The sequence below is a fragment of the Triturus cristatus genome, chromosome 2_2 (genome assembly GCF_964204655.1).
Source record: "Triturus cristatus chromosome 2_2, aTriCri1.1, whole genome shotgun sequence".
Lineage (NCBI taxonomy): Eukaryota > Metazoa > Chordata > Amphibia > Caudata > Salamandridae > Triturus > Triturus cristatus.
Window position 1 is genome coordinate 1,233,516,879 of NC_140582.1, and position 27,467 is coordinate 1,233,544,345.

The 27,467-nt window shown below is 45.5% G+C and overlaps 1 protein-coding gene across 1 annotated transcript in view; it reads left to right on the forward strand.

Annotated features, from left to right (window-relative positions):
- Nucleotides 1-26,658, forward strand: part of LOC146863469 (uncharacterized) — a 171,584-nt gene extending 144,926 nt beyond the window's left edge. The window contains exon 4 of the mRNA XM_085643376.1: nucleotides 26,372-26,658. The gene's annotated coding sequence lies outside the window, so the exon portion shown is untranslated. The remainder of the gene's footprint in view (nucleotides 1-26,371) is intronic.
- The last annotated feature ends 809 nt before the right edge of the window (nucleotides 26,659-27,467 follow it).

Genomic DNA, 27,467 nt, shown 5'->3' on the forward strand with positions numbered 1-27,467 from the left:
TGCAGGTTCCTTTTACAGGAACTGCAGAATCACCAGAATGTGTCACACCCTTTTTGTGACCATCTGCTGGTACTGTCTGAGAAACTAGCATTTTCATTTTTGTATCCTTCATGCGTCTATGCTCGTGTTCTTGTTCATCCCTAATTCTATTGTGATGATACTGTAACATTTGTAGCATTTGCGACGGAGTGTTACTTTGCCAGGTACTCTCGAATTTCAATATTCTATTCTTTACTGGAGGTAATGCATTTTCCACTAATTTTGTCACAAATAAATGTGGATATGAATCACTACTTGCTTTTATACCACTATTTATACCAAAACATTTTTCAAATCGAGCATAATAATCGCTTGTGTCTTCATCTTGCTTTTGTTTGCAGGCTGTGATTGCACCCCAATCTTCCTTTTTTGTAGTTAATAAACGTGGCAGTACCTGTACTAGTAAACCTGGTAACAGTTTAACTTTATCCCCGAGCCCTGAACCTGCAGTTCGGCCCCTTTCTTCCTCTGCTAATGCTGTCCAGTCTATCTTTTGGTCTCCCACTTCCCACTCTTTTTCTTTCAGTTTTTCATAAATGCCAGCAGGCAAAAGCACCTTTAATATCGTCATAATATCAGGAAAGGTGTACTCTCCCATCAGTAACATGTCTTTAATTTCTCGGTGGAAACCCGCTGGGTCTTTGTCGTGACTAGGTACTACTTTCTTCATTTCTAATAATTCCATTTTTGATATGGGTGTGTAAACAAATACACGGTGAAACTCATTGTCTTCGCCTTTTATTGGGTGCACTTCCCGTAAAGGATTTTGTCTATCCATATAGTACGGCGTTCTTTCTCTGTGGGGCAGCGAGAGAAGATCCGGACTTACAAAAAGGACATACTGCTTACGTGACACTAATATCTCTTTAATTAGCTTGTTACTAGAACCTCTCCATCTGTTCGTGAGTAGTTCCGTTAATATATCAGGTAAAGGACCAGGGTCAGCATGTTGGCTCTTATATAATATGAGGAGTTGCTGAATCATATAGATTCCAGCTAAACGTTGTTCATCTGTACTGAGATTAAAAAACGTGTGTGCTACGGTCTCATCACCGTATTTTTCAGGACTGTCAATCCAGTGAACGGCTGATCTGGCTAATTCTTGCTCATCCATAGAATCGAGGAGGTGGTAACCCCTTCGTTCTCGTAGTATCTTGTCTGCGGCTTGAAACGAATGTTCAGGAGACTTCAGATTTATTACAGGCGTCGGATACGTTCTGCTATTATTTGGACATACAGAGTGTATGGGATCAGAAAAACATCTAGTACTTTCACAGTATCTTCCTCTGCCTACATAGGCTATGGTCTCTGACTGTCTTGCGGAGTTCCCTGATTCGGACACTTCATCTTGCTCAAACTCGTCTGTTCCCAATCTTTCTTCATGAATACGCTCTATTTCTTTACGTATTTTTCGGCACATGGCTATTATACAATTTTGCTTATCGTGTCTCCCTTCTGATATATTCTGACTCCATCTTGTAAGAGTAAGCATTGTATTCGGGTCTACCCCTGGACGATCTTGATTTCTGATTACACAGTTTATGAGGAAACGTAACAGTTCCCCCTGTATCTCTGCTTTCTGGAATTCCATAGCTCTGTTAATACATCCTGGATCTCGTCCTGTTTGAACAAAATGATATATGTTATCTAGATGCGTAATCATCCCTGGTAACCTCGCTAAATACTCTGCGGCTCGCCTGATACGTAATGATGCCAGGACCATTTCATCCTCTTTACCAACCACCGGGTCATATCTACAATTTACAAGGAGTTCTTTAAGCGTACGTTCACTTACGAATTTAGGTGTACGTGAATGTGCTGACTCTTGAAAGACAAGTTTATTTATTCTAGGTGGTGTAAAAGTACTGCTAGCACCTCCCGTGGCCCTATCTGGGGCGTCGGGTGTGAATGGGTTCGTTGAGCGTGACACAGCAACTATGGGTGTCGACGCCCCTGTAGAATCGACTGCGGAGACAGATGCGGAAACAGATGTGCTTGCCGACGCTTGTGTCGGAACTTGCTGTTGCACGGGGACAGATACCTGATCCTGACGTTGAACCCCTCCGCCAGACGGTCTATGTGGTGTGGCGTTAGCATACTCGGGGGCTGCATCGTCTAGATATGAGGAAAGAAAAACATCTTCTGCGGTTCTGGGATGCCCTTTTGGATGTACCTTAATTGGAAATAATGGGGGTGGCAAGTCTTTTGGTATTTCTGTAACAGTTTTAGGTAGTCCTTCGGCTAGAAGGGGATACATACCATTCATAAGAGCATTTCTTTGTCTATTCACTTGTTCTGATTTCACTCGGATACCTTCCTTAATTAATAGATTTTCTTGAACTTTATTTGAACTTTCTTTACTCCTCTCTTCTTGTCTACGTGCTTTTTCTGTTCGTCTATGAGATTCTTTACGCCATAACTCAACAGCGTCTTTCTGTGACTGTCTGACCTTTCTTTTCCATAACTCTTCCTCCACTTTCATGATGCACTCTGCATCCCAGGTTCCCGCTATGGGCCACCTTTGACTTTCCGGTAATCCCTTGGTATAATCTACCCATAGATCAAGAAACAATATGGCATCTAAGCCATGTTTATGGTACATGAAATGCCCTGGAGTGTCCCTAGGAGGAATAGGAACTGCTTCTTCAAGCACCCCTTTTCTGGTAGTAATCTGTCTTAACTTCGAGAAGAGCGGCATATTTACAACTGATCTGATACTTACTCTTGAATTTTCTTAATACGGAAAACACAATAAATGAACAGTGAACAATGAACAGTCATTCATACCACAATATGCAAGACATTTTTTGAATACTTTAAACATTAAACATTAAACATTATAACAACGATCGACAATGATGACAGTCTGCTTAACTAATCACCACGCTGAATTCTTGACAATAACTGGATACTTCGGAATACTTGATATACTGCTAAACAGTACATATACACTGCTAAACAGTGTAGACCGGATTTGTGTACCCAAATCCGTCTTGACCGGCACAACCTATGTGCGCGTCAACACGCCTCCCCGGCGATGGTACTCACCGAGTAGCTCCTTGAAACGGAAGGCCTCAGAGAATGGACAGGACTCGATAACTGCGGACAGCGGACCCTCTGGACGTCGGGATTTCGGAAAACCTGGTGGGCCTCAGTATACCTCGGATCTTGCTCTCTCAGCTAGGCTCTGGTCGGGATACTTCGCACTTCTCACCGCCTCGTCTGGGTTGATCGCAGCCTCAGTCGCCCCCGCTTGACCGGAGGGAGCTTACAGGAAATCCTGCTGGTACGCGTTTATGGTCCGTCCAGCTGTGGCAGGAGACCGGGCCTGCAACGCACCTCCGGCGCGTGAGATGAGAAAGTGTCCCTGTTCGGGCGCCATTATGTGGTAAATAAAAATACCGGACTGAATTTCATACGGGATCTTAAATAAAGTAAAATAGCTCAAAATAACAAGAGGCAGAATCCGTGGTATAAGAGGTTTTCTAATGGGCTTTATTCCATTCAAAATGGCCGACTCGAGTCGCGGCCTTCAGGTTCCGTCACCACGAGGGTTCAGGAAGTGAAGTACAATAATTTATTGACAGACATGTATTTTTATAATAAGTGCATTACAATGAAACGAATGTAGAAGGCGTAACATTTGATAAGAAGAGTGACAAAACAGGTACGTAATCGAAACTAGGCGTAATAAGGAATAAAAGAAACATGATTGGTTTGCATTATCAGACATAGGTGGATCTATAAGATAATATTTGGCATAGATGCGCGCGCAGCAGCATGACGTGTAATTGACGTGCAACTAGGGGGTGAAGGGACTTGACATTTAGCTCTACATGTGGAGACGAGAAGTCTGGGGGGTCAAGTCAACCTAATCCCAAATCATATCTACCATCCTATGTTTGGAGAACTATGTTATCCACAAGGAAGGACTCTCGGACAGAATCTATTCTATACTAACTGTGTGTGCGTGTACAAACGTCTAAGTGTCTATATGAGATGCGAGGGGCAGAAAACTTTCCATGGCAGCAGGGCTATGAATCACTTGCAGGAGGACGGAAAGGCTGAGTTCTTGCTTGTGAGCTAAAGGAAATGTTTACCTAAATCACTAGACAGGAATGCATCGGCTGAAGAGCAAAATAGATAATTCGAAGGTGAAATACAACTTCTTGGCAGACAGGCGAAAACTGGCCGAGGCAGGCACCGTTAGCTGCACAGGGAGTAGGACAAAGTTCATGGATACAGATGCGAGCTCAAGCTGAAGCTGTCAGAGACAGAGAGCAGGGAAAGGCTTTGAGGACAGAATCGGGCCTACTTGCCTGAACTGTAAAAATGGAGTAACTTAGCCATATAAAGTCGGTGGCCTTTCATACTTGGGAATCGAATATCCAGCCCATTGATGGCGGATCTGACAGAGAACATGTCGACGGTAGACACACATATGTCTGCGTCTTAGAAACTGGAACTGGAGGGAACATACATGTACTTGTAACATGCATATAGAACCGTTGGGGTCCAAGATAGGGGACATAACTGACCAGGAAAATCCACATTTCCACACTGGAGACCGGATTGTTTAGTTACAGAGCCCCAGAAATCTTGCCCACATCTAAGGCATGTGGTTCTTGTACCACTGGGACCCTGACACTCACAAGCGTCTAGTTGGTGGTGACCATATTCACCAGTTGTGGGACCTCACGTAGCCCATTTCGTCAATCGTGTCACATCTCTATCATGCATCATGCCAACTGCATGCTCATTGTCTCCGATTCACAGGGTGCGATCCTCAGAGTTGGGGATGTACCTGTAGTAGTGCCTCTTTCTACCTTTTTAGGCTCTGCTGAACTTGTGCATGTGTATGTGACTGCGCTGATCTGGTGCAACCTGTATCATTGTACACCAGACGCTATGCCTTATTTCCAGGGAGGTATGGAATTTGCAACTCTTTGGGATTGAGACCTGAAGTGTCTGGTGTGACCCGTACCAACGCGCACCTCACGATGTGCCCGGATGCTTGGGCATGACATTGATCAAAGTGTATGGGTCGGGAGCCTCCTCCCCCTGAGAGGGTCCCCTGTGTTACTCCTCATTAATCGGTTGTTCCCTTTTGACCTTCATCGCGGTGGACCAACTGCCCTATCTACACCTGGCCTCTCCCAAAAACATCTTGGCGCCAGGTAGTAGTGAGAGAGATTGACTGGGTTGAAGGAACAATTCCGTGACAGTCAGAAGCGGGTCAAGAGACTGCGTGACTCCACTGTGTTTTGAGACTTGCGGTTGAACTTGTGGCTGCTAAACTCCTCTTGCTTACATCTACCTTTTAATTAAAACTTGCTACATATCAAGACTTGTTTCCCGAGGACCTAAGTGTGACTTTGGCCGTGTGCGGCCCACTATATGGGAGGAAAGGCTGGTATCTTCCATCTGGAGGTATAGGAAAATTGGGGTTAACTAGAGGATGAAGAGAGGCTGGGACCACAGAGCCTGCAGGGTGTCAGTCATTGACCTGCTGGGTACCAGTTACACCGCATTAGAGTGCTGAGTGCGTATGTGTGCTAGAGTGTTCCGCGCATACTGGGCTGATACTGTCACACCGTATAGTGGTGTAGAGTGCATGTGTGTGAGTGGGAATGATAGTCTGCGGACCGCCTGTGATTTAAAACACTGGCCAGCGGTGCCACTTTATACGTAGATTTCTTGCCAAAATCACAATACGTTTGACATTGGGTTTACTTGCTTGGCTCCGGCCCATTGTTCTGTTAAAAAGTGTTCTAGTTTATCGTATGCACAGATTTTTGATATTGTCGTAAACGCATGGTGGACCCTGTAACTATGTGAGACTGTATTATAAGGATTGCTAGGGTGGGCCTGGGGTGGACAGCGTGTCGCACGGCACATCATAAGCGTGCTCTCTCTCTCTCTGGGTAATGGGGTGGATTAGGGATTGTCCACAATGTGAATACTATTGATATCATAACAATACAAGTGGGCCTAGTACTGCTAGTATTTCCAAATGTGTTTTATGCCCAAAAGTACCTGATGTTTATGTTATAGTGATTGAATATGTGTGTTGAATGCAAATGTTGTATACATACATCAGGTATGAAGTCTCTTTTGTGAAGCTCAGTGTATTTATCACGAGCGAATATTGTGCCTTTGATTTACACATTGCCTCTGAGATAAGCCTGACTGCTCAATGCCAAGCTACCCAAGGATGAGCACAGGTTATACAGCAAGTGTAATCTGAGCCGTATTTTCTGCCTCACTGGGGGCATCCCTTCAGCCAACCAGAAAGTGCCAGTTCCAGCAAATAGCCACAAAAGTAAGCTCGGGAAAAACGGAGGTGCTCCTGTTTGGCAATAACACCTCCTTTTGGTCCCCCAGCTTTTGGCCTCAAGAAATGAGAACGCTGCCAACGCTGGTCAAGAAAGTGAGGAACTTAGGGATTCTTTTCGACAACAGGTTGACCTTTGAAAGTCAAGTTACCACTGTGACACCATCTGCTGTTTATGTCCTGAAGATGCTCAGAAAAATACTTCTATTTATTGCCAAGGAGCTGCAGAAGACAGTTGTCACTGCCCTTGTGCTAGCCAAATTGGATTATTGCAATGCACTCTACACCAATGTGCAGAAAAGACTTCTAAACAAAGTGCAGATCCTGCACAATGTGGCTGCTCGACAACTGCTAGGGATTCCCAGGCATCATTCGGCATCACAGGCTCTCACAGAGCTGCACTGGTTGCCTATTAGGAGCTGCTGTCTGTGGGCAGTGAATCTTATTGTAGGTGTCCATCTCAGTTGATGCCTGTGGCCGGTGATTCTTATTGTGGGTGTTGATCTCAGTTGTTGCTGTGGGTAGGGAGCCTTATTGTGGGTGTTTATCTCAGTTGTTGCCTGTGGGTGGTGGGTCCTATTTTGGGTGTTGATCTCAGCTGTTGCCTGTGGGTGGTGAGTCCTATTTTGGGTGTCAATCTCAGTTCTTGCCGGTGGGCAGTGAGTCCAATTGTGGGTGTCAATCTCAGCTGTTACCTGTGGGCAGTGAGCCCTGTTTTGGGTGTTGATCTACTTTGGTGCATGTGGGTGGTGAGTCCTATTTTGGGTGTCGATCTCAGTTGTTGCTGGTAGCAGTGAGTCCTAGTGTGGGTGTCGATCTCAGCTGTTGCTTGTGGGCGGTGAGTCTTATTGTGGGCATAGATCTCAGCTGTTGCCTGTGGTTGGTGAGTCCTATAGAAGGTGTCGATATCAGCTGTTGCCTGGGGATGGTGAGTCTTATTGTGAGTGTCCGTATCAGTTGTTGCCCGTGGGCGCCGAGTATTTTTGAGGGTGTCGATCTCAGTTGTTGCCTGTGGGCAGCGATTCTTATTGTAGGTGTCTGTCTCAGCTGTTGCCTGTGGATGGTGAGTCCTATTGTGGGTGTCCATCTCTGTTATTGCCTGTGGGTGATGAGTCCTATTGTGGGTGTCCAACTCTGTCATCGCCTGTGGGTGATGAGTCTTATTGAGGTTGTCAATCTCAGCTGTTGCCTTGTGGATGGTGAGTCCTATTTTGGGTGTCAATCTCAGCTGTTGCCTGTGGATGGTGAGTCCTATTGTGGGTTTTGATCTCAGTTGTTGCCTGTGGGCGGTGAGTCCTATTTTGGGTGTTAATCTGAGCTATTGCCTGTGGATGGTGAGTCCTATTGTGGGTTTGTATCTCAGTTGTTTCCGGTGGGCGGTGAGTCCTACTGTGGGTGTCAATCTCAGCTGTTGCCTGTGGGCGGTGAGTCTTATTGTGGGTGTCTGTCTCAGCTGTTGCCTGTGGATGGTGAGTCCTATTGTGGGTGTCCATCTCTGTTATTGCCTGTGGGTCATGAGTCTTATTGTTGGTGTTGATCTCAGTTGTTGCATGTGGGTGGGGAGTCTTATTGAGGTCGTCGATCTCAGCTGTTGTCTGCGGATGGTGAATCCTATTGTGGGTGTTGATCTCAGTTGTTGCCTGTGGGAGGTGAGTCCTATTTTGGGTGTTAATCTCAGCTGTTGCCTGTGGATGGTGATTCCTATTGTGAGTGTCTTTCTCAGTTGTTGCTTGTGGGTGGTGATTCTTATTGTGGGTGTCTGTCTCAGCTGCTGCCTGTGGGTGGTGAGTCCTATTGTGAGTGTTGATCTCAGCTGTTGCCTGTGGAAGGTGAGTCTTATTATGGATGTCCGTCTCTGTTGCTGCTTGTGGGTGGTGACTCCTATTGTGGGTGTTGGTCTCAGCTGTTGCCTGTGGGTGGTGGGTCCTATTGTGGGAGTCAATCTCAGCTGTTCCCTGTGGGAGGTGAGTCCTATTGTGGGTGTTCATCTCAGCTGCTGCCTGTGGCTGAGTCACATTGTGGGTGTCGGTCTCAGTTGTTGCCTGTGGGTGGTGAGTCTTATTGTGGGTGTCCAATTCAGTTGTTGCTTGTTGGCGGGGACTCTTTTTGCGGGTGTCCAAATCAGTTGTTGCCTGTGGGCGGTGAGTCTTACTGTGGGTGCCAGTCTCAGTTGTTACTTGTGTGCGGTCAGTCTTATTGTAGGTCTCCATCTCTGTTGTTGCCTTTGGGTGGTGATTCCTGATGGAGATGTCCGTCTCAGTTGTTTCCTGTGGGCGGTGATTCTTATTGTAGGTGCCCGTCTCAGTCGTTTCCTGTTCAGGTGATTCTTTACTCACTTACTGTCTGGGGCAGGATTGACTCGCACTCATAGCTGTGGACATCTTCACTGCTGGGGCCCTGACGCTGCGTGTTCTCCCCCGCCGTCGTGCTCGTAACATCGCACAGCCGCCCTGTGGGGGGAGACTACAGCTCCCAGCCTGCACAGCGGTGACCAGCACCGCCCACTTACTGCCTGAGCGCGCCCGGAGGCGCTTAAACAACAGCTGCTTCCTCCGCGTCGCGGACGCGCGTGGGCGGCGCCAGGCGATGGCCGGGCAAAGGGCGGGCAGTCTGTGGCAGTCGTGGGCAGGAGGAGGCAGGGCTGGGGGGCCAGCCCCCTGAGAGTCCACAATGGGTAAGCGAAAACATACTATAACCACTGATCAGGGTGGCAAGAAGGCTAAGGTGCCAAGACAGTCGGAGTCCATCATCTCTTACCTCTCTTCAGCGGTGGGTGCGCTTACTAAGGAAATTGCAAACGCCGAATTGAAGTTGGGATTACCCCCTACCCCATTGTTATTGCCTGCACATACCATTGATGCTGCCCCACTTACCCCTTCTGAGCCGGAGGGGCTTATTTTACAGCTCAACCCAACCGTGACACCCTCTCCCATCACTGCGCCCCCCCACCTGATGATACCCAGGCCTTGGCCTTGCATGAGAACACACAGCCACGGTCTCGTGATCCAAACAAAGTCCCGAAAAGGAGAAGGATCGCTGAGGGCAACCCAACAACAGCCCGAGTGCGGGATGCTACTCTCGGAGACCAGTTAGAGACATTGTTTACAGCTCGTATCGAACCTTTATTATTGGGTATCGCGAAGGACATTGTTGAGACCTTGAACACTTGTCTTGCTGGTCTATTGACAAAATGTTCGGTAATTGATAAACTGGCTAAAGATTTCTCTACAATTTCCCCCCAACTGGTAGGGGGAAGTGCGTTACGGGACCCAAGGTCTAGCAATACTAGAGATACATCTGACCCTAGTTTACCTAGTTGTGGGAGGGTTCCAGATATGGAGGGGGCGCGAAATCCAATAAATAACAGCACTGACCTAAGCCCAGCACCAGGAGGGACCAAGCTAAGACCTCAAATGAGGGGTAGTAACCCAAGAAGGACTGTAGCAGATAGGGGGCTAAAGGGTTGCAATTTAAACATCGATCTGCCCCCGGAGGCAGCCCCCTTAGTTGCAATCTTCATCGGCGTACCCCCCCTGGCAGATGGAACGGGTGAATCGGCCCCTGCTTTAATTACCAAGGCAAGGTCATGGTGCGTGGAGGCAAGCAGCGGTGGGTTAGAAATTGCTAACAATGTGATATTTGCTAGTAGGGTAGGGTGGATTGGGAAAAGAACAAAGAAAGTGCAGGGCGATTGTGTTATTGTTAACTTTGATTGCCCAGACCTGGCTGATAGATTATTTTGGGATGGGTCGGATATCTCAGGGACTGACTATTTGAGACCTATTCCCCTGGGATATTTTTACCCTCCCCCACTGCCAGCCCCCAGTTTTCGGGATAATTGCTTAGGGCGAGCAAGAGGGTCCACGAACTATATAGCGGGCAGTGTAGGCCCAGCGTAATTGACACAATATACCCTGTGAGGGACCCTGGTACCCGGGCAGTTTTGACCAGATACCCTATGCATAGAGTTCAGGAAGGTGAGGGATTGGTTTTGATCAATAGATTTTCCCCACTTTCTGATATCGAGGAAATCGACTGACAGCCAGCCCCAGCACAAGTCATTAGCCCTAGAATCCCCACTCTTGGCGAGCCTGAAGTATGTAAATTGATTAGCTGGAATATTGCAGGGGAAAGAGCCAAGAGGGGAGATGTAGACTGGACCGATTTCATCAGTGCCTATGACATCATAGCGTGCCAGGAAACTTGGGATACTTCTCCTAATTTCTGGCTAGATGGCTTTATTACCTTTGCTATTCCAGCTGTCCCTAGTAAGTCTGGTAGGGCTAAGGGCGGCCTTATGTCCCTCTTCTCTTTGAATGTGAAAGGTACATTTAGGCAGATTCAAAGTGGTTCATTAAACCTTTTAATTGTAGAATGGGCCGTTTCACCGAACTGCAACGTTTTTATAATTAATTTTTACAATTCTTGGGATAGAGATACGGAAACAAGTCACCTAGATTGCCTGGATAATTTCCTCTCTACGTTTAGTCAAAACAACTTCACAAATTGTGAGCTGGTTTTACTAGGCGATTTTAATGTTCACCCATGTAGCGATCTGTGTGTGGTAGGAGATCAGGAGGACATGATGGTCTTACAGACATCCCACTTCGAGCACTCCAAGGGGGGAGAAGCCCTTGAGGAGTTGCTCGCTAATCATAATTTGTATGAAGCCGACATTTCGGAGAAAGGCGCAAGAACGTCACTTATAAAGGATCAATCCCTGGTTCCATACTTGACTATATTTTTTTGAGCCCAGGCTTTCTATCTAGAGTTGTGTCTTATGGGGCAATAGTATCAACCCACAGTGACCACAATCCTGTTTTGCTTGTGGTCATGCGGGGTGAATGGCTGGGCGTCAAGTCTCACCTTAGTATTCCGGGAGCAGCCCTATGCCCTATAGACCAAGGGAGAAGGCTTAAATGGGCGAATGTGGTACCCGGGAATTTTATGCAGGAATTACTCCCTAAAATTGAGGGGCTAATGGAGATCTGTCAGGAGGAGGGTGCCCCAGCACATGAAGTCATGGGGGCGTTTGAAGGTATCTGTGCGCAAGTTTCCGATGCTCTAACGGTTAAACGCACCCAGGGGGGGTGGAAAAACAGCATAGGTGGTTTGATGTAAAGTGTTCCAAAGCCCACAAGGCGTTAATGACGGCTCTGAAAAGAAACCCGAGAGTTAGGACCGAGATCGCTAAAGCAAGAAAGGTATATAAGGCCACCATTATGGGGAGAAAGCAAGCCATAAAGCAGGTGACGTGGGAGAAACTAATGTCAAGCGACGTTTTGGGTAACAGCTCTCAGTTTTGGGCCACTGTGAACCAATCCTTTTTTTCAGATGTGGATAATAAAGTAATGGATTGTGTTATCCCGGATGAAAAGTGGCTTAACCACTTTAGAAAAGTCTATGGTGCTAGTGACTTGGGCACCCTCAATAATGGGTGGGTGCCCTTAGAGTGTGCTCCGTTAGTTTTTACTCCAGCTGAGGTGGAGAGGGCAATTTTGGAGACATCCAAAAATAAAGCCCCTGGTCCGGACGGGGTCCCGGGTGATCTTTATACGTACTCCCCAAAACTCTGGGCAGGGGTTTTGAGCCATGTTTTCACAGTTGCTAACAGTAACATCTTTCCCAGTAGTTGGGCCACATCAGTCATCGTGCCAATTTTTAAGAAGGGCCAGCGCGATGACCCGGGGTGCTATATGCCCATTTCCCTCCTAGACTCTGCTATTAAGATCTTAGGCAGAGTCTTTATCAACTTAGAGGGAATATTGAGAGGAGGGGAGGTCTGTCAAATGTACAATATGGCTTCAGGGAAAAAAGGGGCACTGTGGACCAGTGGTTAAACCTCCACATGTTAATATCCAAATACACAGTTGCCAAGGAGGGGTCCATGTTCTTGGCGTTCATGGACCTCTCCTCGCCATTTGACTTAGTGAATAGGTCAAACTGTGGGTTGCCCTATTAGAACTAGGGGTTGATAAGTCACTTGTGAACTTCATGGCATCACTCCACCAGGAACCTTTTGCAAAAGTAAGGGTTACAAAAGAGGGAAGACGCACCAGCCATTTTAAATCGGAGAGAGGAGTGCGACAAGGCTGCATCTTGGCCCCCCTCCTTTTTACCATCTATATAAACGGCCTTGGTAAACATCTCGAGGCCGCGAAGGGGGACGTGCCGCGTGTAGGAGAGATAAGAATACCTGCTCTCCTATACGGGGACGATGCAGTCCTGTTAGCACGTACCGGGGTGGCCCTCCAGCGCTTGTTGGATTCATTTGGGGCATTCATGGACCAGCTGGACCTGAAAATTAATGCCAATAAGTCCCATACCATGGTGGCGACTCGCCACAGTAAGAAGGGCAAAAATATTTCCTTTTTTTGCAAGGGCGAGGCAGTGTCCAGGGTTGCATCTTTTCCCTACTTGGGGGTAACATTCGATGAGAGGGGTACCTGGAGACCCCAGATTAAGATAAAGAATCTTTCAATGGCGAGAGCTACATCGGCTCTTTTGGGGTTTGCAAGTAGGTTGGGGGCAAGGCCGATGGAGGCCCTTTTAAAAATATATAACGCTAAGTGCATTTCCATAGCTATATATGGTTCGTCATTATGGGGGTATGTTACCCAGGAAACCCTACAACGAGTGGAAAATAAGTTCTTAAGACATCTTCTTTCTGTTCCCCAGTCTACCCCTACCTTCTCGATCCACGAGGAAGTGGGTTTAGTCTATGTAACAGATAAGCTTAGATTGGCACCCTTGACATGTTGGCTGAAGACTTGGTTAAACAACGAATTATCCCTTAACCATGCCATCCTGCAGGATGTTATGTCTCTCGATCACATGAATAAAATTCCGTGGTTGGAGTACGTGAGACACACTTTTGCCCAGTTAGGACGCCCCAATCTTTTTAATTTGCCGTCTTCTATCAGGAAAGAGGATATTAACGGGATTAAAACACTCTTTATGGGAAAGGCGAGACTGGCTTGCGAAGAACACGAACTGACACAAACAACAGTCAGATCACACTATATGTTGTTATCTTCCCCGTCCTTAGAGCCCTATCTTACTCTTGTAACAAAGCCCTTCCACAGACATTTGTTAATTAAATTCAGATTTAACTTAATCCCACATATCCTAGGCTATTATCAGTCCTGGAGCAAACCGGAAAGGGGCCCGCCATGTAAATGCGACGATTTTTCCACTCAGGATACTATGCACTTTATGATGTTTTTGCAGTCTATATAGGGTCGCCAGGAACAAACACCTGTTACCTATTTTAAAAGAAGCTGGGTTTGTCCAAGTTAGGCCAGCTCTAGTTTATTTGCAGTCTCTTGGCAGCACTCGCACTATATTCTCTGTGGCTAGTTTTTTGGTAGCAGCTCATAGAATTTAAAAAAGGGCTCTGCCCGCTATTGAGACGGTATGAACTGGGAAAACTGTGTAGTGTGACCATATAATTTTGTCTTGTCTTGCACTCCCCACTTGCATCTTTGTACTTGTAGCTTTGTATATGATGATTGTGACTTGACCTGTAAAATCAAGAGCTATGTATTTTAAACTGTATATATTGTTGTTTTATGGCTTTTATGATTTAAAAAATCGAATATAGTGTATTTTGATGATGATGATGATTCTTATCATAAGTGTCCGTCTCAGTTTTTGCCCGAGGGTGGTGAGTCTTTTTGCGAGTGTCCATCTCAGTTGTTGCCTGTGGGCTGTGAGTCTAATTGCGAGAGTCCATCTCAGTTACTGTCTGTGGGCGATGAGTCCTATTGTGGATGTCGATCTCAGCTGTTGTCTGTGGGCAGTGAGTCCTATTTTGGGTGTACATCTCTGTTATTGCCTGTGGGCGATGAGTCTTATTGTGGGTGTTGATCTCAGTTGTTGCCTGTGGGCAGTGAGTCCTATTTTGGGTGTCCGATCTTAGCAGTTTCTTGTGGGTGGTGAGTCCTATTGTGGGTGTTGATCTCAATTGTTGCCTGTGGGTGGTGAGTCTTATTGTGGGTGTCCATCTCTGCTATTGCCTGTGGGTGGTGACTCCTATTGTGGGTGTCTAGCTCAGCTGCTGCCTGTGGGAGGTGAGTCCTATTCTGGGATTTGATCTCAGCTGTTGCCTGTGGGCGGTGATTCTTATTGTGGGTGTCTATCTCAGTTGTTGCCTGTGGGCGTTGAGTCCTATTGTGGGTGTCCGTCTCTGTTGCTGCCTGTGGACGGTGAGTCCTATTGTGGGTGTCCATCTCTGTTATCGCCTGTAGGCCATGAGTCTTATTGTGGGTGTCAATCTCAGCTCTTGTCTGCGGATGGTGAATCCTATTGTAGGTGTTGATCTCAGTTGTTGCCTGTGGGCGGTGAGTCCTATTTTGGGTGTTAATCTCAGCTGATGCCTGTGGATGGCGAGTCCTATTGTGGGTGTCTGTCTCAGTTGTTGCTTGTGTGCGGTGATTCTTATTGTGGGTTTCTTTCTCAGCTGTTGCCTGTGGGTGGTGAGTCCTATTATGGGTGTTGATCTCAGCTGTTGCCTGTGGATGGTGAGTCCTATTGTGGAAATCTGTCTCAGTTGTTGCTTGTGGGCGGTGATTCTTATTGTGGGTGTCTGTCTCAGCTGTTGCCTGTGGGCTGTGAGTCCTATTGTGGGTGTCCGTCTCTGTTGCTGCCTGTGGGTGGTGACTCCTATCGTGGGTGTTGGTCTCAGCTGTTGCCTGTGGGTGGTGAGTCCTATTTTGGGTGTCAATCTCAGCTGTTCCTTTTGGGCAGTGAGTCCTATAGGTGGTGTTCATCTCAGCTGCTGCCTGTGGTTGATGAATCACATTGTGGGTGTCGGTCTCAGTTGTTGCCTGTGGGAGGTGAGTCCTATTATGGGTGTTCATCTCTGTTGTTGCCTGTGGGTGGTGAGTCCTATTTTGGGTGTCAATCTCAACTATTGCCTGTGGGCGGTGAGTCTAATTGTGGGTGTCCAATTCAGTTGTTGCCTGTTGGCGGTGACTCTTTTTGGGGGTATCCAGCTCAGTTATTACCTGTGGGCGTTAAGTCTTACTGTGGGTGCCAGTCTCAGTTGTTTCTTATCAGCGGTGAGTCTTATTGTAGGTCTCCATCTCAGTTGTTGCCTGTGGGTGATGAATCTTGATGTAGTTGTCCGTCTCATTGTTTCCTGTGGCTTTAATTCTTATTATAGGTGTCCGTCTCAGTTGTTTCCTGTTCAGGTGATTCTTATTATAAGTGTCCGTCTCAGTTGTTGCCCGTGGGTGGTGAGTCTTTTTGCGAGTGTCCATCTCAGTTGTTGCCTGTGGGCTGTGAGTCTAATTGCGAGAGTCCATCTCAGTTGTTGTCTGTGGGCGATGAGTCCTATTGTGGGTGTCAATCTCAGCTGTTGTCTGTGGGCAGTGAGTCCTCTTGTGGGTGTCCATCTCTGTTATTGCCTGTGGGCGGTGAGTCTTATTGTGGATGTTAATCTCAGTGTTTGCCTGTGGGCAGTGAGTCCTATTTTGGGTGTCTGACCTTAGCAGTTTCCTGTGGGTGGTGAGTCCTATTGTGGGAGGTGATCTCAGTTGTTGCCTGAGGGCAGTGATTCTTATTGTGAGTGTCAATCTCAGCTGTTGCCTGTGGGCAGTGAGTCTTATTGTGGGTATTGATCTCAGTTGTTGCCTGTGGGTGGTGAGTCTTATTGTGGGGGTCCATCTCTGTTATTGCCTGTGGGTGGTGACTCCTATTGTGGGTGTCTAGCTCAGCTGCTGCCTGTGTGCGGTGAGTCCTATTGTGGGTGTCTATCTCAGCTGTTACCTGTTGGCGGTGAATCCTATTCTGGGATTGAATCTCAGTTGTTGCCTGTGGGCAGTGATTCTGATTGTGGGTGTGTATCTCAGTTGCTGTCTGTGGGCGGTGAGTCCTATTGTGGGTGTCCGTCTCTGTTGCTGCCTGTGGGCGGTTATTCTTATTGTTGCTGTCGATCTCAGTTGTTGCCTCTGGATGGTGAATCCTATTGTGGGTGTTGATCTCAGTTGTTGCCTGTGGGCGGTGAGTCCTATTTTGGGTGTTAATCTCAGCTGTTGCTTGTGGATGGTGAGTCCTATTGTGGGTGTCTGTCTCAGCTGTTGCCTTTGGAAGGTGAGCCCTATTATGGATGTCCGTCTCTGTTGCTGCCTGTGGGTGGTGAGTCCTATTGTGGGTGTATGTCTCAGCTGTTGCCTTTGGAAGGTGAGCCCTATTATGGATGTCCGTCTCTGTTGCTGCCTGTGGGTGGTGAGTCCTATTGTGGGTGTCGATCTCAGCTGTTGCCTGTGGATGGTGAGTCCTATTGTGGGTGTTCATCTCAGCTGCTGCCTGTGGGCAGTGAGTCATATTGTGGGTGTTGATCTCAGTTGTTGCCTGTGGGTGGTGACTCCTATTGTGGGAGTTGATCTCAGTTGTTGCCTGTGGATGGTGAGTCCTATTGTGGGTGTTCATCTCAGTTGTTGCCTGTACGCGATGAGTCTCACCATAGGAGCCACTCTGCAGACATGCTTCATCTTGCAGTTCGTGTACTTGTATAGCATGAACCTAGCTACAAAGCAATGAGGCTCTGTGTGAAAAGGGGTACAGCACAGTGGGCTTGGGAAAAGAGGATAGAGCTTATGCAAGTTTGCGAAGGATGAGGAAAGGGGTGGTGGCACAGAGAGGGACCCCACTTGCACTGTCTAGAGGACTCGTTCTCTAAAGGTAAATTCAACAGAGTGGCTTCAGAAAGGACGGCAAAGTAAAATATATTTTTTGCAGCTGAAGCACCTATTTTGTACCACAAACCCTTAGGTTGACTATCCTATTTATCTGGAAACCTTCCTTCCTCATGAAGCAGGGAGGGCAGAGGGGTTCGCAAGCACCTGAAACGAGTCGCCATTCAGTAAATCAAATCTAGGTGTGGTTCCGTCCATATTGCTGCTGTCTGGGTGTTGGTCCACATCAGAGAACGTGCAGGCAGATGTAGGTGAATATATCCATTTTGCATTAAATTCCTATATTGTGGGATTTGCAACATCCCCAAATATCTCCAGGAAATATTATAAAATCTGTAGTTTTAGTTAAGCCTGCATGTCATTTTGGCCCAGGAATGTCTGAATGCAGACTGTTGTCATCTCTTGCTGTGAACAAGACATCTGCATTTACTGTGTCATGTGAAATGCACATTTATTTTGTAGCCTTTAATTCCACTCAACAAACATTGCATTTGTGCAGCCACAGTCCCATTACCACACTCAGTTCAACACTTGTGCCTACTCGAGAAGTGCAATACAGTGAGGGCATTGACAAATGTTTGTCTGTACCAGTCCAATGCAACCTACATTGCATCACCCTCAGGAAAAAAGAAAAAAAGTTCCCTGCTGGCACATGTCACGAGAGTTATTAAATTAACCTAGTCCATGTGTGTGAAGCTAATCCAGTACATGTATTTTCATTGCATTCTGGGACTAGTAGTCCTTTAGATATTAGCCACCAGTACCAGAAATAAATATACACACTTGATTAAATGATGTGCATGGATGCAAGGCAGCACCTTTCAGTTCAGTTCAGTTCAGAAAACTTTATTCAGATAACTTGGTATCCATAAAGGCACAGCAACATAACCAATTAAATAACAAATGGAGAGTAATGGTAAAATCCATTAGCAATAAACGGTTTAAAATCATATAAAATAGCAGTTCATACATCAGTTTATACATTGCTTTCATACATAAATATAAGAGCTCAGAGGTTGGACATCGTCTTGCGTGCTCGAGTGGCAATTCTCAAAAACGTACTTGTGCAGAAGAAAACTCTTCATCGGCCAAAGTGAGTAACCACAAATAAGCATTATCGAGGCTAATAAGTAAAAATGGATTTAAAAGCCACTTAGTGTACCTTAAATAGAATTTACAAAGAAACAAAAAGTGTAAAGTAGATTGGCCGCTCACACCATCACATGGACAGGGTACATGATCGAGATTGGAATGGTAACGAAGAGGAAAGCATAATGCAAATTTAACAGTTCCTTTCCCAGTGACCCATAGGTAGGGTGCGTTAGATAGGTAGGGGATGCCTATGCTGTTCTATAGCCATGGAGCTGAAGGCAAAAGATTGTTTAGATTCCATACCAATCATTTCTGTGGTGTATAATAAATAAAGTGCACTTCTGAGCTCACTTTTACGCAGAGTTTCAGCTGTACTAGGATTTAGGAAAATACAACCTTTATTAACACTACATAGACTTTGGTGCACTCCGGACAGCCAAGGGATATCCATCCCTTTCTCACACTTAACACAGTCACCGATAATCTCTCTAGTTAAAGAAGCAGCCCGGTTTGTCCAGACCGATAACCAAAAAAGAGCAGGGTGGGCACTTATAAAATCTTCGATATAATGTAAATTAAGCTCCCTGTGACCAGGCAGCATCTTTCATTTAAGGCACAACTGCTGCTTGTAAAAGGCACCATTGATGAGGTAACTCGTCATACATGGTAACATGGTAACGAGGATAAAATCACATGGAAACATACACATGAACAAATTCATAAGGGCACCACATAATACCGAACGCATTTGTCATTAAATTTACTATTTTTTTACGAAAACTACAATCAGTGGCAAGCAGCTTCTAAACTGAAAAAAATCCATGACTTCATCCCTAACCACAATGGACACCTTACCCGCAGCATTAATTATGAACTTATCATACCCTACCCATATCGCTCACCTTGAGAAAATGCGGTTCTCTCACAGAGAATTTCCATTTCTAGTCATCAGCACTGAATAGTCCCACCCACAAGCGCGGACCCCGCAGCACTTTTCATAATATACCTTCTTAAGTGCAGATGTTCGCGTTTCTTCAGGAAGGCCAGCAGAGTCACTTAAGAAAGACAAATATTAAGCAACCTGTAGGACTGGGCCACAATGGCCCAGTTCTTGATCTTGTACTTAGAAAAGGGCCCAGGAGAAGAATGAAATATGTGTATAATTTGATGATGTTTTAATACAACAGCATAAATCTCTTTCACAAACCCTTTTTTGATAGAGCATAGAGATGAAGGAGAGCAGGACAGTGTAGCTGCATAGGCTGTCATTATAGGAGTTAAAAATAGAGGCTGCGCCTTTAAGAACCCAGAGACCACCAGTATCCCATCATGCTCAGCAGGTGGCAGTTGCTTCAGGAATGTCTATAGGATCATTGGGACCAACTGACAGGCAACTGGGAAGACAGGATACAACTATCCCTTCATGCGAAGCTGACCCTGAAATGGTGGTGCTCTCCAACCAATCTCCCTCGAGGTACCCCATTTCATCAGGAGACTCTGCCTCTAGCCATTTTTATTTATTTATCAGAGCGCTGTACAAAGTGGTGAAAGCAAGAATAAAACAACACAATGAAACAAGTGAGGTTGTTAAATAATCACACGGTCACACAAAGGGGGAACAATCAAGGTCAAGGGGCAGGAGAATCAGCCAGACCGGAGGGACCAGTACAGGTTCAGAAGGTCCAAAGAACGAGATAACAAGTGAACAGAAAGCATCAAATTCAAACAAACGGTAGGAAATAAGTATCAAATCCGTATAGTGAGGAGTCTAGAGAAGGTAAACGGTTATTGCTGTTGATGTAGCCATTTGACATGTTTCTTGAAAGATGCAGTGGATGGGTTGGATCTGATCTCGGGAGGAGAGCGTTCCAGATTCTTGGAGCAAGACCAGTGAAGGCCTGACTGTAAGTTCTTTTCTTTTTGAATTTGGGAGGTATCAAAAGTAGGGTGGTTGAACTTCTTAAGTTCCGACTCGAGCCAGATAGTTCAATCTTTTTATCGAAGTAAATCAGGGTGTTGTAATGAATTGCTTTATGCGTCAAGCAAGCTATCTTGAAACGTAACCAAGCTTCCATAGACAGCCAATTTAGTGGAATTAGGTCTGTCGTGATGTGGTCATGCTTTCTGGAGCCTGTGATGAGCCTGGCTGATGCATTTAGAGTGGCTCTGAGAGGAGCCAAACTAGCTTTAGGTAGTCCAGCAAGGGTCACCAAACCATATTCCAGTTGAGAGATAGCCAGGGATTGAACTGCAGGCCGGATGTCCTCGGGAAGGAAAGGCTTGATATTCTTAAGGGTGCTGAGCTGAAGATTGGCTCCTCTAATAGTTGCACTGATGTGAGCTTGCATATTTAGGTATTTGTCCAAGGCAATGCCTAACGATTTAGCAGAGTCAACAACATGAGGGGTGCAGTTAGGAGCAGTGAGTTGTTTAAGCCAGTCCAGGGTAGATGCAGAGTGGTTGCTTGGGGCAATCATAAGGAATTCTGTTTTGAGAGTATTTAACAAACAATGGTTTTGGGTTAGCCATTGTTGAGTTTTTAGGAGTGCATCATTTAAGGTTTTAATGCCTTCTGGAGAGGAGATCTTGAAGTACAGTTGCATGTCATCAGTATACATGTGGTAATGAATGTTAGAACGGTTCACAATATTGGAGAGAGGTTCCATAAAAAGGTTTAAAAGAGTGGGCGAAAGTGTGGAGCTTTGAGGAACTCCAATGGTGACTGGGGTATTGGTAAACTATAATTCTTTGTGTGTGGTTCTGTAATATAGAGGCAAACCAATTTAAGAATGGCCCGAAAGACCCATCTTATGTTGAAGAAGAGCAATCAGGTTCTTATGTTTGATGGTGTCAAAGGCTGAGGACAGGTCAAGAAGGATCAGAAGACAAGGGACATTAAGATCAAGCAATCTCAGGGTGTCATCAACAATTTGAGGTAGTGCTGTTTCAGTACTGTGCCCTGCTCTGAAACCCGACTGGTAGTGGTCAAGGAGTTGAAATTTCTCTATGTGGTTGCAGAGCTGTGTGTGGACACATTTCTCGAGTAACTGAGCTAGAGTCATGATGTTGGTGATAGGCCGTAAGTTGTTAGGATCAGCTAGATCGGTGTTAGTCTTCTTATGCATGGGAGTGACTTGACCCCTCTTGAGAGATTCTCGAAGGACCCGGGACCAAAGAGGGAGAATAGCCAAATTGAGATCTTTAAAAAACTTGGCAGGTAGTGGATCGCTGAGGTGATTGAAAGTTTTTAAGGATGCCATAGAGTGGAGTAGCTCTGTGTCGTCTGGAAGAAGAAAAGAATTCTAGGAGGTGGTGTTTTTGGGAGCACAACCTATGTGGAAGGACTGTGAAGACCCTACCGATGGTTACGTAGAGTCATCTGATGATGCTGAGGAGTTCAGAGGCTGCAAAATTGGAATGGCAGGTTGCAGGCCAGTTCAGTTTTTCTTGCCTTTTCAGAGAAATGTACTGAGAAGACCTCCCCACTAGGAAGGGAGGTCATGGGTGTCAAGATATGGTTAGAAGAGTGGTTAGTTGATGATGTCAAAGAGCTTCTTTGGTCTATTTTTAGCGCCGTCAAGCTGAGCCCTGAAATGGTCGGTTTTAGCATTGCGAATGTGTTTGTTGTAAGTGCTTCTAATCTTCATTAACTGTATGAGGCTTGAATTGGAGGGAGAGTTTCTCGAAAGCCTCTCTGGAAGCCTAAATTTGCGACGTTCATCATTTGGGGGACCATTAAACCCAGGTCTGGATCGTTTGACTGAAATCCTTTTGAGTTGCTTCGGTGCAATAGTGTCAAATATTGTCTAAAGTGCTAATGTAGTGATCAGAAAGATCATACAGGTTGGTCATGTTAGGGGGTGGCTGAAGCCTGTTCTTGGTGATGGATGTTAGAACATTAATGTTGATGTCTCTCAGATTGCAAGTCGGTTGTTTAGCTTTAAGAGGTTGGCCCTGTCTGCGTGTGATCTTTTCCAGGATGTTGAAGGCCATTCGATGATGATCTGACCAGGCACAGGGTAGAATGTCAGCCAAGTGTATGATATTGTCTTTAGCTATGATAAGGTCGAGGGTGGCGCCCTTGTTGTGGGTGGGTCCCTTAAAGCCCTGTGTGAAATTGAGATCGGAGAGGAAAGCCGTAAAGGAGCATACTAAAGGGTCATTTGTGTCATTCCAATGAAGGTTAAAGATACAGCTGGGTTGGTCCGAACAAGTGCTAATGACCGCCATGATTTGCTCGATGAAGGAAAGATTATCATCAGGTGGATGATAAATCTTGTCCAGTGAGGCTGGAACGATATATTCAAGAATTGCACCCCCTCTTCCCGCTTTAACAAGTCGATCGTATCTGATAATGGCATAATCTGTAGGGATTAGGATGTCGAGAACGGGGGAGGAGGCATCATTGAGCCATGTTTCAGTGAGAATCCAGAGGTCTAAATGTTGCGAAATGATGAGTTCCGAAACATCAGCTGCATGTTTCACTGCAGATCTGCAGTTGAGAAGCATCGATCTGATGTGAGGGTTGGTAGTGACCACTTCATGGTGAGAAGTAGTTATTTAAAGTAAGTTTTCCTTAATAACCGATCTGAAGTTGACCCTAGGTTCTCTGTCAGGCTCAGAGGTGATAGTAGGGATGTTGATTGTTGAGTTCAAAGTCATAGTCATGGATGCCTCCCTACTGGGATGGTCAGCCCACATGGATCATCTACAGATCCAGGGAAAATGGTCAGAGAAGGAATCAACATACCGTATCAAACTTCTCGAGCTGCGTGCAGTCCAACTGGCACAGAAGGCATATCATCTGTCATTCAAATCCCAGTCCTGCTTCTACAGGAAGACAATACGACAACCATGTACTACCTCAACAAGCAGGGAGGGACCAGGTCCAGGCCCTTGTCACATGAGGCCTTGACGATCTGGAAATGGCTCCTAGTCAGGGGCCATACGATCACGGAAACTCACCTCACAGGTGTCCAGAATGCTCAAGCAGATGCCCGCAGCAGTAGTTCCCCACATCTTTCAATGGTGGGGAACTACGGCCATGTCCTTGTTCGCCACCACAGAAAACAAAAAATGCTGAACCTTCGCCTTGAGGTACTTCCAGCCAGGGACGCTAGGAATTGTCTTACAGATCAATTGGTCTGGAAAATATCTCTACGCTTTTCCCCTGATTCCACTGATCCCAATAGTCCTCATCAAGTTGTCCCAATTGAGAACCAAGATGATCCTCATATCTTCGGAGTGGCCACGTCAATGGTGGTTCACTAACCTCCTTCACCAGTCCGTCCATTCACATCTCAAGCTGCCATGCAGACCAAACCTGCTAACAAAGTTCAGAGTCCAGATGTTACACCCACATTTCTCCTCTTTGAATTTGGCGACATATCTCCAGAGCTAGTACAGTATGGACACTTGAATCTGCCACAAGACTGCATGGACATCCTGATAGAGGCTAAGAACGTGGACCCTACTTCTTGCCAGGAAGATGTCATTCTTCCATACCTACTCCATTTGGCAAAATCTTACTTGTAATTCTCTTCTATAAAGGTTCAGCTGGCAGCTCTTACTACCTACAAAAAATTTCCTTCTCAAACCTTTTTTTTTAGAAATCCCCATCATCAAGGATTTTCAAGAAGGGTTGAAGAAGATTTTATCTCCAATTATGCGTCTTTTTCCTCCCTTGGAGCTTAACATAGTACTTTCACATCTTATGCAGGACCCCTTTGAGCCAATCCACAAAGCCTCCCTGCAACACCTTTCTTGGAAGACAGCTTTCCTTTTAGCAATGACATCGGCTTGCAGGGTTAGCGAGATCCAAGTGCGTTGCTCTCACAAACCATATCCAGTCTTCTACTCTAGCAAATTGGTCATAAGAACTCACCTAAAATTCCTCCCCAAAGTTATTTCGGACATTCATGTTAATCAAACCTGGTCCTTACCAACATTCTTTCAGAATCCCTCTACTCCAGCTGAAAGATCTCTTCATTCTCTGGATCTGAGGAGAGTTTTGAAATTCTATCTCGATAAGGCAAGGGACAACAGCAGGTGGAACCAATTGTTTATCAACGATGGTCTGGTCCATGCGGGTTAAGCCACTTACAAACAATCCATCTCCCGATGGATAGTTTCTTGCATCCTTTTGTGCAACCAAAAAGCTGACAAGACGCTAGCAGCTAAACCTAAAGCACACTCCACTAGAGCTAAAACGGCTACTGCTGCTTTTATGAGGAATATCCCTATTCGGGATATTTAGAAAACAGCCACGTGGAGATCTGCCCATGCATTTACCAATCATTATTGCCTAGACTCGGATGCTCAAGTAGAACAGGCCTGTCTCAGTAATCCATTTCCTTAAATGCCTAGCTTAGTTCGCTCTGGGGCATATTAGCAACTAACAGCGATAAATATCGCTAAGCGCGCTTAGCGCGATTAAAGTTATCGCCGTCTATAGCTGGATTATATCGCTGAGATAGCGCGTTATTATCAACGGCTATCTCCAAAGTGATAAAAATTCCAGCAATAGCGGCGAAATGCTGGGATATCGCTGATAATCCAGCGACAAAATGTCAGCGATAGGGAATTCCTTGCTAATAAGCTATGGTGGATTTAGCCTGGCAATCCACCTCACACAGGGCAATATGACGAAGTCAGAAATTTACCTGACGTTAGAAGCCAGCGTTAATTGGGTCTTTGCGCGACTGTCATAGTCGCAACGCGGGTATGTGGCATGATTGTTAATAGCGTGAAGCTGCGTTATCGATGTGTTGTCATGTAGTGAATGTGAGGAACGCCTACTTTGCATCTCATTAGCGATGAGATGCAAGGCGTTAGGGAAATGGGTGATGACACAAGAAAACACACGCTAAAGCCTGTTAATGGGTCCTTGTTAATACCGTGTTAGAATTATCGCCGCTTTCAGGATGAAAACGGCCGCTACAGCGGCGAAAATTGTGTTGATAATATGCCCCTCTGTCTTCTCCCCCAAGTTCGCTGGAGGTGGGCTTGCTACTCTATTCAGTGCTCATGACTATAAAAGAAAATCCCCAACCAGAGAAGGAATCATTTCTTACCTGTAACTCCAGTTCTTTCAGTGGGGAACTTCCATTATAGTCATAGGCAACCCTCCCTCCTCCCTGCTGGAGTAGACAGAGGTAACCATGGGACCTAAATATCATAACACATCACCTCAAAATGAACTGAAGCCACTGCCACCTGCTGAGCATGATGGGATACTGGTGGTCTCTGGGTTCTGTAAGGCTCAGCCTCTATTTTTAACTCATAATGACAGCCTATGGAGCTACTCAGTCCTGCTCTCCTTCATCTCTATGCTCTATCAAAAAAGGGTTTGTGAAAGAGATTTATGCTGTTGTATTAAAACATCATGAAATTATACACATATATAATTCTCCTGGCCCCTTTTTTAAGTACAAGATGAAGAACTGGGCCATTGTAGCCGAGTCCTTTAGGCTGCATAATATTTGTCTTTCTTAAGTGACTCGCTGGCCTTCCTGAAGAAAGGCGAACATCTACAATTAAGAAGATATATTGTGAAAAAGAACTCTGGGGTCCCTGCATGTGGGTGGGACTATTCAGTGCATATGACTGTATATGGATATTCCCTACGAGAGAACTGGAGTTACAGGGAAGAAACTATCCTATCTAGACTGTCCCTTTGATTGATAATATCAGCTAGGGTTTTGAGGTGCATTGAGACATCATTCTCTGGGTCACCCCTTTATTTATTTAGGTGTCTCAGGATTCCTGTTAAGGATTAAACTTTGTTGAGGGTTAGAGCTTGCATTGTTTAAAAGGCATGATCCTGTGAATACAGGTTAACCCAAAATCCCAGGTGATGTCATCAAACAAACATTCATTCATTCCTCTTCATGGTGATTGTTAGAGATAAGGGACTGAGCAAAGAGAACTCTTTTCTTCCTCTTCTCTGGATGACTCTTTTAATAACAACAAAATAACTTTATATTATGTTTCTTCGCTACTACTTCATGCAAGATGTCTTCATAACCGGAGAGCTCTGCTCAGAGGAAGCAGTTGAGTAGTTTATATATGCTGCATGTTTGACTTTGGGAAGGTCAATGAAATATATAAACGTGTTTTTGTGTTTTGGTTTGTTGCATCTGCTGACTGACTGGGGAGCTTAAAGTTAATTTACTGTTTACACAAGTATCTTTATTAATTTTACTAGAATGACACAACAATAAGACAGATGTTTAAAGGGTCTGGATGAAAACCAAGACTCAGGAATTTCAACGCCGGACACCACTGTATCCTGAAACGTTAAAGACCTTCTAAGACATCTCGTTCCTGATTGGATGACTGATTTTTACAAACCTTCTAAGACCCTCTGGGAGAAAGATCATGTTGTTCTGTTGCTCTCTGTATATGCACGAATTCTCTGTAGCTGTATAACCTATGCATGATCTTTTTTATTGTTTAATCACATTTTCAAATAAAGGGTGATTGAAGTGTCAACATTTGCCCTCCCCGACTCTTTTTTTGTTTTGTTCTGTCTTGAAAGTGCAGCTGTCACCAGATAATTATGTGTGCATCACTAGAGAGGGGCTTTGGCTCCGCCCACATGTTGTGAACCAGGAGTACATGTTTTCATTGGGCAGAAGTTGTGTGCTTCCACCAAACAAGTTCTTGCCGTCCAAGCAGCTGTGATGATTTGGTTTATGTATCCTGCTGCCTGAGCTTGAACTTTAACGCATACAAACATGACACTAGAATGTTATGAAAGTGTCTTGAATAACTAAATAATTCATGTTTTTTTTCTCTGGCAGCAGCACAGCTGGGAGGGGGCAGTAATTAAGCTACATGGATTTTTAGGTCTGGCTTGACATTGCAACTGTCTTTGCTTCCACACACATACATATCTATCTCCGTGCTATTTACTAGTGGTGCTTCATATAACCGTACAACATTCCTTTAAAGCCAGACCTACTGGAATTACCACTGCTTGTTCACATTTTACCCCTGTGCTTAGCATGTCCGGTAGCCTGCATAACACGTGTTTGCTAAAGATTCCATGGCACAGTCTCTGCCATGGACATGTGTAGCTGGAGGTCTGCACTCAGTTTCTGGTCACAGGCGGTTTAAACCCTGCAGTATCGTGTGCTCCACATTTCATCTCAGCTAGTTTTATATGCACAATTCAAACCGAGGAAATAATGCACTGACTGGTCAGAATATCTCATTGCTCACAAACCACGGTTTGTGCAGTGTTCGTAGTTATGAATGGTGGAGTGTTTACTGCACTCAGTGATTACTCGAACCCTCAT